The sequence below is a fragment of the Cricetulus griseus genome, chromosome 2, assembly GCF_003668045.3.
Source record: "Cricetulus griseus strain 17A/GY chromosome 2, alternate assembly CriGri-PICRH-1.0, whole genome shotgun sequence".
Lineage (NCBI taxonomy): Eukaryota > Metazoa > Chordata > Mammalia > Rodentia > Cricetidae > Cricetulus > Cricetulus griseus.
In genome coordinates this window covers 293,830,491-293,841,250 of record NC_048595.1, presented here as the reverse complement: position 1 = coordinate 293,841,250, position 10,760 = coordinate 293,830,491, and the positions used below count along the sequence as shown (strand labels likewise).

At 41.8% G+C, this 10,760-nt stretch overlaps 1 long non-coding RNA gene across 1 annotated transcript; it reads left to right on the top strand.

Moving 5' to 3' along the window:
- The first annotated feature begins 8,591 nt into the window (after positions 1-8,591).
- On the top strand, positions 8,592-10,150 carry LOC118238246. Its single transcript, XR_004768033.1, has 3 exons — positions 8,592-8,820; positions 9,068-9,213; positions 9,801-10,150. It is a non-coding gene; the product is annotated as an uncharacterized LOC118238246 (long non-coding RNA).
- Positions 10,151-10,760: the final 610 nt, after the last annotated feature.

Here is a 10,760-nt window from a genome sequence, read left to right as displayed (position 1 = left end):
CCACAAACAAAATCAGCAGCATCCATGAACTCCTCAACATTTGTTCAGCATGAAAAAAAAAAAAAGCAAGTACAATCCAGTTGTAACAGAAAAGACAATGGAAGAGATTAGCCCTGAAATGAACCAGGTGTTTGAATTCATGATGACTCCAACAGATACTGCATCAAAGCAAGTGCAAGAACATGATAAAAGGAGCTACAAGGAACTTGTTGTGCAGAGATAAATGCAAAGTATAGTCACCCAGGTGTCAATGTGCACACACTGTTCTAGCTAAAACAATAGTGCCCTGCAGCACTGGGGAATCAGATACTTCTGGCAAGAGTATGGGCTTCTGTGATCACATTGAAAACAGTTCATAAGTTGCATATGAAGTTAAACAAGCCTTCTCCCATAGTACAGCAATTACACATATACCCCATGAAAACAAAGACAATAAATATGTCGTTGAGTATATGTACAGTGTCTGCAAGTTGACAAGTATAAAAATATTCATCATAGTTTTATTTATAATAAAATTCAAGGAAATGGCACTAATATTTGTCAGTAGAAGGAGTGATAAAGTGTGTACCATGGATTTAACCAATGTCTTTTAGTAATACAAAGCAACGTACTTCTGATCCTGACAAATGACATGCTGGGAGTCAGAAGACAGGTGCAAGCATGCATGCTATAATGAGGTTCTGCATCTTTCTAATCTGAGGTGCTATGGTGCACATACAACCACTGACTCTCTTTTGGAATATTTGAATATGCCTGGATCTTTCCCAGAAGGGAACTTTGGGGATCATGAAATTACAGATCTTGGTTTTCATTGGCTATATGTGCACCCAGTGTGAGAAATTGCATGCTTAGGATTTACACATTTCACCATGTGCAAGTCATATATCAAAAGTCTCTACATTTCTTTCTTTCAACATTATACTACATCTCTAGCTAGTGTGATAATACAAGAGAAATAAATAAGAGGTATAATGAATGGGATGAAGGAAATGAAACTGTGGTTTTTTGAATTTGCCATAATTATGAGCCTAGAAAAGAAAACAAAGATATAATCATAGTAGAATTAACAGATGAATCTATCAGAGTTATACATAATTATCATATAGCTATATGCATTTTATAATACATAAGTCTAATTTTCCAAGTGATGGCATTTCTATACATACAAAATATGCTAGTGTTATGGCAGTTATGATCGCCTGCAGTAGGTCTGCTATGACCGTTAAAGAAATAGAAACACTCATCAGAAGTCTCCCAACCAAAAAAAAGGCCAGGGCCAGATGGCTTCAGTGCAGAATTCTACCAGAAATTCAAGGAACATCTAATACCAATTCTCCTCAAAGTATTCCACACAATAGAAGCAGAAGGGTCATTGACAAACTCTTTTTATGAGGGTTCAATAACCTTGATACCCAAGCCACACAAAAACACAACTAAGAAAGAGAACTACAGACCAATATCCCTCATGAACATTGATGCAAAATTTTTCAATAAAATACTGGCAAATCAAATCCAAGAACAACACATCAGAAAAGTCATCCACCATGATCAAGTAGGCTTCATCCCAGGGATGCAAGGATGGTTCAACAAATGAAAATCCATTAATGTAATCCACCATATAAACAGACTGAGGGAAAAAAAAAAACCAAAACATCATCATCACACTAGATGCCGAAAAAGCCTTTGACAAAATCCAACACCCCTTCATGATAAAGGTCTTGGAGAAATCAGGGATGACAGGAACATACCTCAACACAATAAAAGCAATATACAGCAAGCCAACAGCCAACATCAAATTAAATGGAGAGAAACTCAATGCAATTCCTCTAAAATCAGGTACAAGACAAGGCCGTCCACTCTCTCCATACCTCTTCAATATTGTCCTTGAAATTCTAGCTAGAGCAATAAGACAACAAAAGAAGGTCAAGGGAATACAAATCGGAAAGGAAGAAGTCAAACTCTCCCTATTTGCAGACGATATGATAGTCTACATGAGTGACCTGAAAAACTCTACCAGGGAACTCCTACAGCTGATAAACACCTTCAGCAAAGTGGCAGGATACAAGATTAACTCAAAAAAGTCTGTAGCCCTACTCTATACCAATGACACATTGGTGGAGAAAGAAATCAGAGAAACATCACCCTTTACAATTGCCACAAACAACATAAAATACCTTGGGGTAACACTAACCAAAAACGTGAAAGACCTGTACAGTAAGAATTTTGAGTCTCTAAAAAAAGAAATTAAAGAAGATACCAGAAAATGGAAAGATCTCCCATGCTCTTGGATAGGTAGGATCAACATAGTAAAAATGGCAATCTTGTCAAAAGCAATCTACAGATTCAATGCAATCCCCATCATAATCCCAACACAATTCTTCACAGACCATGAAAGAACAATTCTCAACTTTATATGGAGAAACAAAAGACCCAGGAAAGCCAAAACAACCCTGTACAATAAAAGAACTTCTGGAGGCATCACCATCCCTGACTTCAAGTTCTATTACAGAGCTATAGTCCTGAAAACAGCTTGGTATTGGCACAAAAATAGACAGGTAGACCAATGGAATAGAGTTGAAAACCCACACACCTATGAACACCTGTTTTTTGATAAACAATCCAAACTTATATGATGGAACAAAGAGAACATCTTCAACAAATGGTGCTGGCATAACTGGTTGCGGACATGTAGAAGACTGCAGATAGACCCAAGCCTATCGCCACCCACAAAACTTAAGTCAAAATGGATCAAAGACCTCAACATAAATCCAACCACACTGAACCTACTAGAAGATAAAGTGGGAAATACCCTTGAATTAATTGGTACAGGAGACCGATTCTGAACATTACCTCAGTAGCACAGACACTGAGATCAACAATTGATAATAGGGACCTCCTGAAACTGAGACACTTCTGTAAGGCAAAGGACACAGTCAGCAAGACAAAACTCCAGCCCATAGAATGGGAAAAGATATTCACCAACCCCACATCTGATAGAGGGCTGTTCTCCAAAATATACAAAGAACTCAAGAAGCTAGTCTCCAAAACACGAAACAATCCAATTAAAAAGTGGGGTACAGAACTAAATAGAGAATTCTCAATAGAGGAATCTAAAATGACTGAAAGACACATAAGAAAGTGTTCAACATCCTTAGCCATCAGGGAAATGCAAATCAAAACAACTCTGAGATACCATCTTACTCCTGTCAGAATGGCCAAAATCAAAAACACCAATGACAGTTTATGCTGGAGAGGATGTGGAGAAAGGGGAACACTTCTCCACTGCTGGTGGGAGTGCCAACTTGTACAGCCACTTTGGAAATCAGTATGGCGACTCCTCAAGAAAATGGGAATCAGTCTACCACAAGATCCAGCAATTCCACTCCTAGGCATATACCCAAAAGAAGCACATTCATACAACAAGGACATCTGTTCAACGATGTTCATAGCAGCACTATTTGTAATAGCCAGAAACTGGAAGCAGCCTAGATGCTCCTCAACCGAAGAATGGATAGAGAAAATGTGGTACATTTATACAATAGAATACTACTCAGCAGAAAAAAACAATGGAATCTTGAAATTTTCAGGAAAATGGATGGAACTAAAAGAAACCATTCTGAGCAAGGTAACCCAATCACAAAAAGACAAACATGGTATGTACTCACTCATATATGGATAGAGTAAAGGATTACCAGCCTACAATCCACACTGCCAGACAAAGGAGTACCCTAAGAGAGACATATGTGGTCCCTTGGAGAAGGGGAAATGGTCAAGACCCCCTGAGCAAATTGGGAGCACGGGAAAAGGGGGGAGGGAGCTAGAAGAATGAGAAGGGGAGAAGAGGAGGCATGCAGAGGACATGAGGGAGCAGAAAGGTTGAGTCAGGTGAAGAATAGAAGATAACAAGAATAGAGATACCATAATAGAGGGTTTTAAGTTTACAGAGAAATCAGTTACTAGGAAAATGTCTGGAGATCTACAAAGATGACACCAGCTAGCAATCTAAGCAACAGAGGAGAGGCTACCTTAATTGCCCTCTCCTGATAATGAGATTGATGACTGACTTACATGCCATCCGATAGTCCTCATCCAGCAGCTGGCGGAAGTAGAAGCAGACACCCACAACTAATCACTGAACTGAATTGGAATCCAGATGCAGAGAAGGATGAGTGAAGAGCAAAGGGTTCCAGACCAGGCTGGTGAAACGTACAGAAACAGCTGACCTGAATATCAGGCAACTCTTGCTCCCCAGATTGATAGCTGGGATACCAGCATGGGACTGATCCAGACCCCAGAAACATGGGTTTCTGTGAGGAAACCTCAGAAATCTACAGGGCCTCCTGTAGTAGTTCAGGACTTATCCCTAGTATAGGTGTGGAATTTGGGAGCTCATTCCACATAGAGGAATACTCCCAAGACACACGGGGGTGGGTCTAAGCCCTATCCCAAAGGATACGATAGACTCTAATGACAACCTATGGAAGGCCTCACCATCCAGGGGGAGCAGAAAGGATATGTGATAGGTAGGGTTTTAGTTGGGCGGGGGTGGCAGGGGAGGATGGGTGGGAGAAGGGAACTGGGATTGTCATGTAAAACAATCTTGTTTCTAATTCAAATACAAAATAAATAAATAAAAGAACAGCCAACAGTGCATGAAGATCCTTCCCTCATTTCTCAGAGTTACTTAACATGGCAGACTTACTTGCAACAACTGCTTCTATTAATATAGTGCATATTACAGGGTATATTGTAAACATGTAGAAGAAAGTTTATGTGGGGCAAATGTAAGCATTAACACGGATCTGATTGGATGGGCAGGGATTCTGGCACTCGGGAGCCACAGAATACTGAGTGTTACAGCTCAGATGAAAAGGTATTCTGGTACTTGGGAGCCACAGTAAGCATAGCAGCTTACAGCCTTGCTCCAGGCAAAGGATTCCCCAGTGTAATAGCTCTGCTCTGGCAAGGGAGGGCTTCCCCTGCAAAGTTGTTACAGTTCAGCTCAGGTCCCCTGAGATTAACAACTCCACTTCCCTAGTGGAATGTTTCCCCAGTGAAAGTGTTACAGCTCTGCTCTGGCTCCGGGGAAAAGTTGTTACCGCCCCCCTCCATTCAGGCTAAGGAAAGGTTCTCATGCAAACCTCACTCAAGACATTTATTGAAAGCCAGGTGAGTGGCTGCCTCTGCCAGGGTGGCAAAGGACAGCCGGGTAGCCAGACAGCCACAAGCTGAACAGACACAGGGTTTATATAGGGGTTCTTAGGGGCAGAATTTTTCTAGGGAAATTTCCAGGGTGGGGATTGGTCAGATTGGCTAGATCTCCTGCTCAGGGTTTGGTTGGTTTTCTGCTCAGATTCAAGGTCAGATTTGGCTCTGGTTTCAGGGCCAAAGTGTGTTTCTTTCACTGGTGTTGTTCCCATAGATAAGTTGCTGTGATTTCTTCTGAGCGTTTCTGTTTGGTTTATGATATGCCTGTGAGTTAGTGTTAATCATCTTCATGTCTTTTTTGTTTGTTTTTATATGTGGCTTATTGTTGCCATTATATTTGATTGATTCTTGGTCATTTTTACTTCATTCATTCTGTTCCATTCTTTCACTTTTCTTTTTGTAGTACCCTAACTAAACATATCCTAGACTTTTAAAATTGCCTCAACTCTTTTGACATTATTTTTTTGTCTTTATTTCATTTGCTTTCATAATTTCATATTAGATTTCTTCCCATGAGCAGGTCTCCTTGTGTTTTTGTTTTTGTTTTTTTAACTTTCCTAAAATGTCCGACTCTTCTCTGATCATCTTTCTTTTCTTGATTTTTTTGCTTTTTCTCTTATTCCTTACACTATTAATCAAGGACATTTTAAAGTTATTGTCTGATGATTCCAAGGTTTACTTGCAGCTGTCTGGCAAGTCAGCCTCTCATCCTTGTACACACCACATTTTGGTGTTGGTGTGCCTTGTAACTTTTAGTTTGTTTATTTAAAGGCACTCATAATGGATTTCATAATAGGAAAAGAAACAAGAGATTTCCGTGGGCTATCTTGTGGCAAGTTGGGATGTATTAGTAAGTCCTAAAACTGGAGATTCTAGGTTCTCAGGTGTCTGGTTTCCCACCAACTCTACCCAGGTAGAGATTGGGTCTTAGGATTCTAAACTGTGGGGAGTTGGTTTTGTTCTGGGTCCCTGTTAGACCTGTGGATGGGTATGGGGAAAGGAAGCTTTTCTTAGTTTTGGTGGGTTGCTGGGCTATGTCCTTCCCAAGTGTGCCTAGCCTTGGTGGACCCAGGGGCAGGGCCAGACATGTACTTCTTGGTGGGAACAGGCTCAGCCAGTCCTTTCCTGGGACAGGAGACCTCTGCTGCAGAGGTTTCCCCGTGCATTTCAATAGAGTTAGTTTTCTTCTTTCTTTGCCAGAAACTTTCTTGGCTTTTAATGTGAGAAGCTGCTTGGCTTCTGGGAGGTAAAACCACGGAAGTGTGAGTCCCTCCCAAGGCCTCTATCCCAGAGGTCTCATCTCGGCTGGCTGATGATCGGCTTCCAGCAATTCATCAAAGTTATCATGGACTTGTCCTGGTAGGTCATGGACCCTGAGGCTTCCAGATCCCAGTCTCCAGGTTACACTCAGAACACTTGCCTCAGCAGGCTTCATGGCCATGATATCTCCTCGGAAAGAATTAACAAGGGTTGTTTCTAATTAGGTTAAAAGCATCTTGTTTTCCAAGTTCTCAATGATAAGTGGCACTTGGGCAGAGCCTATTTGCATATCCTATCGAAGCAAGAACTTGTACCCACATATAAAGAACACATCCAAAATTGAACAGTAAAAAACAAGCAAACTAATTAAGGATATATTATCCAAGAGACAGTTCACCAAGCAAGGTGGATAGGTGACAAGGGTGTGGTAACTCTCTGTCATTAACCCCAGGGACATGCTCACTGAGACAGTGCTGCACATGATGGCCACGGTGAGTACTGACCATAAGGTGTGGTAACAGATCACTCATCGACTCTTAATGGACATGTGGAATGAACAGCTGCTTGGAAACAGCCTGAGAGTTTCTTGAGATGGTTAAACAAGCCCTCCCAAATGACGGGTTGTTTCCACCACTTAGCGTTTTCCCAAGGGAGGTGCAAGCATGTGCCTTGGCAAAGATTTGTATGAGAACAATAGCAGAAGCTTGATCATTAAGGGTCAGGAACTGAAAAAGATGTGGCTTTTTATTAAAAGGTGAATGAGTAGACCATGTGGAATGACCACATGATGGGATGCTGCATGACAGTAAAAGCACAGGGTCAATGTTCCACAGTGCAGCACGGATGAATCCAATCTTCTGTGCTGAGAGCAAAGCCAGACAAAGTGTCATGCAATTGTGATTTCATTTACATAACATTGTAGAACAAAAACGAGCTAATCTATAGTGGCAGGAAGTAGATGAATCATTTTCTAAGGACCCATGGCAAGAGCCAAAGGGAAGAGCTACTTAAGAAGGGAGGTGATGGATTTTGCCCACAATCTTAGAGGTGGCTTCACAGCTGGATTGCTAAGTATTTATCAAGTTATACATCTTTATATGTGCTGTTTATTTTAACTATATATGAAAAAGATTTAATATTAAAACTAGCAAAAGTTCTCATCATATAATTCAGTGTATACCAAGTTCCAGAAAGGAAAAAGTGCTCTATAGAGACACAGAAAATCACTGTTTTCTGGGGGCAGTCTGACTGCAACAGGATACCTGAGAATCTTTGGGGTGGTGAAATGTTTGTGGAATGTACAACTGAAATTTGGGGATCTTCAGCACATGTAAATTATACTGCAACATGATTCATTCAAAATGTCAAGTCTAATTCCCATCTTTGGCCCTCCAAGTTATTCTTTCAAGAGACCACATTTTAGCAATATTGAGAATTCAAAAGAAACGAGTAAAGACAACTAGATTGTCGAGTTTATTCATTTTTGTATTTATTTTTGTCTGAGGGACTAGTCCTATGATCACATATTTCTGGGTCATTATGAAATATATCTGCATTGAAGAAATGTTTGCAAATATGTGGAGTTATGGGGATCTTCCCTTTCTGTCGGAAACTCCATCTTAGGAACAGTGAGTATAGAAACCATTTTTAGCTTTAGAAAATTTATGGAACCAGAAAGTGTGCTTTGCTGCAAGCATCTGACCCCAGTCACCTATTTCTGTTACCCTGAAAAGGATGAATTAGAACCATCTGATTTGGTTATATTTGTAGAATGTTTGTATGAGCAACTCCTTTGAATGTCCTAATTGTTTCTTTTTAGAATCATTTGGTAATAATCCCTCCCCCCTTTTAATAGTTTAAATGTCACATTCAGATGTCGAATGAGTAATGTAAAAGATTTGAGCATATACAATAGACATGTGTAATGGCCGGAAACATCCCATTATACTCTTCCCAGGCTGCTCCCACCCAGAGGGGATATGGGTGGTTTTGATTATTTGTTGAAGAAACACAAGTCTATAAAATATTAGCTATGATGAAATGGAGATAATATTTTGAGGCAGCTACAGACAAAACGCTGCTGTCAAGAAGATGAAAGCAGGGTGAGTCACCTTGTGTAGGGAGAGCCACCCCCATTTCCCAAGTGGGGAGCTCATCACCTCCCAGGCTATTGCACAATGGTGTAGCAGCTCACACAGTCCCTGGGGCCCTGGGTGAGCTCACAGTCCACACTGTGTTGTATATCACTGGGCAATGGCTTGGTGCCAGGTGCCCCAAACCTAGGAAAGCCCAGACTATCAGAAGCCATTTCCAGAGTAAGTGTGCTCACCATGGAGAGGATCCAGTGCTGAGGTCTGTATAAATATTAATGAGCTAATGGGAGCCAGTCTCACTCATGACTGTGCTTCATGACACAGTGTAATTATGGGACACCTAGAGCTACACAAACAGGCTATTTTTACTTAGGCTTTTTTGAGGTAAACTGTCTAAAAGAATAAGTGAAATGTTATGAAAAAGAAAGGCAGTTGTGTGTGTGTGTGTAAAGATGAGGCCATGAGTTCATTCTTTAATAGCCCATTCCCCTCCTGCAATGATACAGGCATTGAGCAATGACATCAATGGGCATAGGACTCAGAGCAAAAGCAAGCAGGCAAAGCAGGCTCAGATGAAAACCTAAACACAGAGGAGGCGGCACTTGGGAGTGGAGCTTCTGTGGCCTGACCCCCAATGGAAACAGCTGTAAAGGTAATATGCACAAGTCTTGAAGACAGAAGAGAGGAGCCAGGAGAGACCCAGGAGCCAACAATCTATCCTGTGAAAACTCTTTTTACTTCCCTCTTGGTGTTTTGCTTTGTTTGAAGTTTGTTAGCCTTGAGCTGACAAAGAGTTCCTCCCTTGTACACTCTTTGCTGTCTGCACACCCAATTCTTAAATGGGGGTAGGGCAGAAACTCTGTTGGAGACTGCAGAAGAGTAGGATTTTGACTTCCCTGTGGGCTGTGTACTTCTGTGGCAGTCTGCACGTCACTCTTCTTGTCCCCTGTGGTCATCCACTCAGCTGCCCTCTGCTCATGCTCACCCTGCCTTGCTGGTGATCACTTGGGTCTCTGTTCTCACTGACCTTTATGGGGACTCAGGACTTGTGATATTTGTGGTTCACATGTATGAGCCCTACTACAGGTTTACTTCATACCTTGCTACCCTCGGCTTTGGTCAGGCTTGTCTGTCTCTTGCTTTGTGCTTCGGCCAGGCAGGTGGATCCCTTTGGTTCTCTTCTCTCTGAATGTTGAATACCAACACTCAACCTTTTAAATTGCTGTGGGGTCTAACCAGGCAGGAAATGCTGCCCAATAGCAGTGAGAAGAGTCGACTCGGGTGACCTCAGAGGACACAATGGAGGAGCAAAGTTGGATCTGTACCACCATTACCTATTCCACAAAACCCAAGGAAATGGTGAGAAGAAACAATTTATTTATTTGTCTGAGATGAGTCAGAGGGAGCAGGAAACATATGCCTAAAAGCCTTTCATATGTAACTGAAAATATAAAACAGTGAGACGTGTTTGAATCTGGGGCCATGTGGGTGAAAGTTTAGATTATGGGAGCCACTCAGCTTATGAAGAAATGAAGAGCAGAAGTGAATTTAGAGGACAAAGGGCGATGTAAGGTGGGTGTTTGGACAGAAGAGAAGCTAGTGTGTGGGGTGAACTGTGGCCAGAAGGCCACAGGCTTCCTCAGCTGGAGGACTCTGACATAGAATGCCACTGTCAGGACATCACAGCCCCGAAACTAGCTGGGATGGCTTTGGTTCCCCTGCTCAAGTGTGGTGTCCCTGCCTATGGGATGGATACTAAACCTGCTTATGACAAGTTTGGATTCCAACAGTATCAGATTCAAACACATTCAGGTTGCACCTGAAGCGTCCAAAACCCTCATGTCAATATGACCAAGCTAGGCTTGTGTTTCTGACTGCAGGTATTTGAGGAAGCATCTGGAACTGTGGGAAGTCAATGCCCAAAAGTGTCGGCTTAGCAATGCGTTTAGCAGCTACTCAACAAACTTTGCTGTGTTGGCTTTACTCTCCTGCCTTTCCTAGCCCAGCCCATTGGCACGAGCTAAATGAGGGGAAATGGAAAACTGGATCTGTACAGGCCTGAGAGTCTCGTGCAACTGGTGTGAAAGCTGGGCAGGCTGGGTTGCTGGGGTGAGGTGCCTCAGTATGGCTGCTTAGAAAAAAAGCAGATGTCTCTTGTCCTGGTTCTCTGGCACAATAGCTTGTTTTACAAAAATTTTT